Consider the following 5,608-nt stretch of genomic DNA (forward strand, 5'->3'; position numbering starts at 1 on the left):
GGCAATGCTGTTCAACCCGCAATATCTGATCCCCTTTGCTACAGAAAGTGGAAATGATTAATCTTCTAGTAGATTTCAACAGTTACTATCAATTCCACCCACAAAAGACTGCAAGGGGGAGGGTTTGGAGTTTGCTTGTTTTAACATTTTATTGACTTTTTTTCCCTCCTCCCCCAGGATTGTTTAACGATCTGTGTGGGGAGAACTGATAAGAGAAATTTTAACGTGGAAAACAATAGTCCTAATACCTTTTTAAGGAAGTTCTCCATGCCTTAAAGAGACATTTGTCAAATCTCCATCGAAATCGAATAACTCAGAACAATCCCAGCAACGAGATTAGTCATTAGACTGTGTTATAAAGGCAACATTATAGGCACCCTTACACAATATCCATATCTTCCTACAGGAAATACACATGAAAAGGGAATAGATACTATTCAGATGCTAAACAGATTTATTTCTTGCATTTAAGCTTAAGCATTAAGTTTCTTTATTGTGACTAATCCTTCTGTTTAAGTAAAGAGAACAAGTCCAGATATGTAGAAGACAGCTCTTTTTCTTTTCTGCATTGGGAAGGCAAAAGGGAAGTTGAGCTATCAGAAAATAAGTTTTTCTACCAACAAATACCTAAACAAGTTAACTAATTCCTGTCACACAGAAGGAGCAAAGGCTAAGGAAAAAGAGGAAGAAGGTATCATTTGAGTGAGTTACGAAAGTCCATTCTCCTCTTGGAAAACTGTTGGTTAGACTGATACTGCTCTGAAAATAATCTCATGTGGCACATTTCTTTGAATGTGCTCTGTCACCTGTCCACCCATTTGTCCTTTAGACAATCTGTGCAACACACCCCCAGGCTCTGGTGGATATTCTTAGGTTTGTTAACTGAGCAGCCAGACAATCCTGCCTGAAGGCAGCATAAAGGAGACCTCAGCATGTGCTGTTAAACAGTAATGGGGTTTTTGTACATTGGTATTCCCCCATTCTCATCTCACTACTTGTATTCCCACAACAACCATAATCAGAAAAGATGAGAATCTGGGAACAGAAGTCAAGGAAACCAAGAAATAGCTGTTCACATCAGTTCATATGCTTCATAGCAATGGAGATGAGCACAGAGCTTTTAGATCCAGGTACCAGAATTTGTGAAGCCTCCTGTCTATCTCCCTAGTAAAGAAAAAAACCCCCAAACTTAACAAAATCATATTACACTTTTACTAACCTCAGTTTCCTGGTGCATTTCAGCATGAAAAAGTTTTAGGGCTTGATTGGGGGGTTTTTACCATATAATAAAAAGCAAAATTACCTCCCTGGGCACTCCTATGCAAAAAAGAATACCCTCAAAACCAGAATTATCTTTAGTGTTGCTCCTCCTCAAAGAAAGTATGGGGGCTGTTGTTCTACTTTCTTTTGTCTCTTTAAGTGTATCATGAATCTTACCAGTAAAGGATTCTCTATCACAAGCTCTTGGATTGAAATGTATGTCCCAAGGGTATATAGAAATCAGAAAGTGGGCAATGCTCAATGACCATGGATGAGAACAGAGTTTAAGAAGTATACAAAAGCTGTTATATAACCTATTAATTCAATGGCTTTACAGTATTTTCTGCTCTGTTGGGTACAAGTGAAAGGAAAAATTACCTATTCCAAGCCTATAAAACTTGCAATCCCTAAAAAGAACTGGCAGAATCTATTCTGGGAGATAGTGTTCATGTAACTAAGAGGGACAGTTACTTCTCTGCTGAAAATTCCAGCTGGAGTTGAAATGGAGAAATTATTCTATTCTTTCTGGAATCAAACTCTCCTCTACAATGATGAATTTTCAACAACTCTCTTTGTAATTTTTGCTCACTAGAAAATGAAACTCACCAACAGAAACTCTGTTTTTGCCACTGAGATTGATTTCAGGCTGGACTCTGCTTTAGCAAAGGTGACACGTTCCAAGTCTTTGGAGTTATGGCCTGTCTTCATAGAAGGCAGATGAGAAAAAATGTCATTGACAGTTTTCTTTCAAGTAAACGGAAGGAGCTTAGAAATAACTGAATAAATACAGAGAGGAACAAAACTAAGTATTTTGACCTACAATGCTGTGCTTGGTCAATCACTAAATCTTTCCTCATTGACATAAGGAAAATCACAATTAACCACTCTAAAGTCTGTCCTGGTATTGGCTGGGATAGAATTAATTTTCTTCCTAGTAGCAGGTACAGTGGTGTGGTTTAGATTCAGTATGAGAAGAAAATTGATAACACACTGATGTTTTAGGTGTTGCTAAGTGGTGCTGACCCTAAGTCAAGGACTTTTCAGTTTCAGTGAGGAGGTGCACAAAAAGCTGGGAGGGAGCACAACCAGGACAGCTGACCTGAACTGGCCAAAGGGATATTCCACACCACAGAGCATCCGGCCCAGTATATAAGCTGCAGGGGGTTACCCAGATGAGGGACTCAATCAAGGCTCAATGATGCATTTGGCATTGGTCAGTGAGTCATGACCAACTGTATTGTGCATCACTTGTCTTTCTTGAGTTTTATCTCCCTCTATCCACCCCTTTCTGTTACAATTATTACCTTTTGCTATGTTTAAATTATTGAAATATTTTTATCTCAACCCATGAGTTCTGTTTTCTTATCTTTCCTGATTCTCCTGTAACACATTTTATATAAAGACATGTTCTTCAGAGGTCAAGGTGATATCTGCATTACACAAGAGAAATTTCACCATGACTTCAATGTGATCTAAATAAAACCTTTAAAGTTCACAGTAGCACAGAAGCAACTGTCTGCCCCATTTCACAGACTTACATATATTTGCATCTGCTAGCTAAGGTAAAAAATTACTTCCTACTTCCCAAACAGAAGTTCAAAAATCACATCATGGAAATGGAGATCTCCCTTGGGAGACTGGGTGTATGAGGTATGACAGGAACCATTTCTGCAACAAGCTCCACAGCAGCTCTCAAACAAAACATTGTTAGGAAGCATTGTTTTGGGAACTACTGCTCAAAGTTACCCTGCAGCCTTCTCAACACTTAACCATTGTTTTGGGAACCACTGCTTAAAGTTACCCTGCAGCCTTCTCAACACTTAGAAAAAATATGCATATGCAAACAATCTCAGGATCAAGAAAGAAAATTACAAACCACAAGAAATAAAAAACAAACATTCTCAGGATCAAGAAGGAAAATTACAAACCACAAGAAATAAAAACAAAACTTAAGCAAAATCCACAACTCAGACCCCAAAATGCTCATGTTTTATGTATGTGTTACTCTGTACCTGACAACTTGATTCTTACAATTACTATATGAAAACAAATAGAACAGTATCTGCAAATTCAAAGAAATATGCCTAACAAATGTTTTTGCATATAACATGAGTTAATACTTTGATAATTTAATGGCATAGCTGAATTAACAATACAAGAAAAGTTTAGTTATTTCAGCTTTCACAATCAGTCTGATCAGGTAGCACATGGGCACACTTGTTACAGAAGCATACTTCTTCATTTCAAGAAGTAATTGCAAACACGTTCCCCTACTCCATCAATAAAGCTTTTCTCTTTTTCAGGCTCAATCCCTGCAGAGAAATGGCACACAGATGACAGCATTCAATTAAGTTCAGAATTAATGTAGCATGAAAGCACAGTCTTACTGAGAAGGCCAAGTGAAATTGAACAGGAGGATTGCAGGTATTTTCACCATGTTTTACTGCAAATGATCAATCATTTTTCTTGCCATGGAACAGGTCAGCAGGGCAATAGTCAATGAAAAGTACCTTTGGAAACCAAGTGGTTGCCTTGAACTCTTTTACATATTACTTCAGCTCTAATTCTTAATATTCACCAATAACAGAGTCAATCTTTATATACCTGTGTTGTTGTCACATAAGTTACTTCTGAGAGAAGGTTTCATTTTTCAGCCAACTGTGGGTTATTGGGTAATAGTATAATTCCCTATTTGTGAATAGTTTGCATAAATTTAGTTATTAGAATTAATCTCTTTCATAGCATGATGAGCTCTCTAGTAACTTACACACGTGTACATACTTACGAGCATATTTACAATATATGCATAGTTATGATTTACATTTTATGTGGATCAGCTATCTGAGATGTCTTCAGACTCTGACCTTGTCAAAGAACCAGTAAATTGTGTTGTCTGAAAGTTATTACTCCTGTCTCAAAAAACTGAATGTGATTCAAAAGCACAGACCTTTCCCAGATTTCTCAGCTTCTTAAGGAAAAGAATAAAAACTCCAAGGGCCCTTTTTAAGCACAGTGTTCTCCACCTTTTCCTTAGCACCCTCTCTTTTTCTTCAACTACAGGACTGTTTGGCATCTGATAACTGCTCTGTCATTATCTCAAAGGCATTTATAGAACCTTTAAATTACAAGAGGTATCAGGAGCCTCTCTTGTTGAAATCATTACATTATCACTTGATTTTGACCCCAGGGGTAAAAGAAAAATCAGTGCTACCAAAAGGGAGTATAACGTTTAAGAGCTCTACTGAAATTTTTCAGACAGGAACTTGTTTATCTTCACTAAAATTTCAGAGAGGCAAGGTAATTTGAAGAGCAGCATGGTGAATCATAGACTGACAGGTTAAAATAATTGAAAAGGAGCTGGAGTTTTCTTGTTAATTGCATGCTGCAGGAGAAATCCCGTGCTGTAGCCTTGCATCAAATCAGCGAACAGAGATCCAATATTTACTATCAATCAACATTACAAGCATTTAATAAAAAGTTTCATAATGGAAAGGTTGATGGAGCTGAGAGAGATAATTTCTATTAACCAACTCCTCTCCACAAACTGCAACTCCATTATGAAGCAGCTGTCTCCAATTCTTTTAAAGCTCAGTTTCCTCATAGGAAAAACATCTTCTGTAGCACATAAGAGAGACACAAAGAGCAACACTTTCTTGCATCTTCACTAGGATACAAGAAGGGAATTTGGGACAGAAGGAGTTTCTTAGCTTTGTTTGTTTGTACATTTTAACAGGGGAGACCTGGAGGAGAACTGAGAGGTACAAGAAAAAGGATGGCATAAAACACTCAATTCAGTCAAGCCAACTGATTGACAAAAAGTTTTAAATTAATCTCATACAACTGCTGAACACAAAGCCTAGGTTCCTATATAAAACATTTCCTTGTACAACTGCTGAACACAAGGCCTAGGTTCCTATATAAAACATTTCCTTTGCAGAATTTAGCTCAGGGTTGTGTGTCTGGCAAATGGAGTAATAACAGGACTCCTCATCATTATATACCTGCTTGTTTTCTGAGTTCAGTGTAAGTGAGGTTTTCAAATGAAAAATGAACACAAAACGGAGTAAGTGAAGTTTTCAAATGAAAAATGAACACAAAACACATAACTGAATTTACTCCTTAGTAGACACCTTTTAAACTCATTTGAAGAGGTGCAGGAAAACGTGAATCCTTCAAAGTCATCTAATACACAACACAGTTTGGAAATATCAAGTACCTGCTAACTACAGGATTCCAAGCAGCCTGCTAATGTCAGGTCCTGAGTCTGCACTATTGCACCCCCAACTAGGCATATCTGAAAGTTATCCATACCCACATGTTATAGATAACCTGCCCCTACCGTAACCTA

This window comes from Acanthisitta chloris, unplaced genomic scaffold (genome assembly GCF_000695815.1).
Source record: "Acanthisitta chloris isolate BGI_N310 unplaced genomic scaffold, ASM69581v1 scaffold213, whole genome shotgun sequence".
Classification (NCBI taxonomy): Eukaryota; Metazoa; Chordata; class Aves; order Passeriformes; family Acanthisittidae; genus Acanthisitta; species Acanthisitta chloris.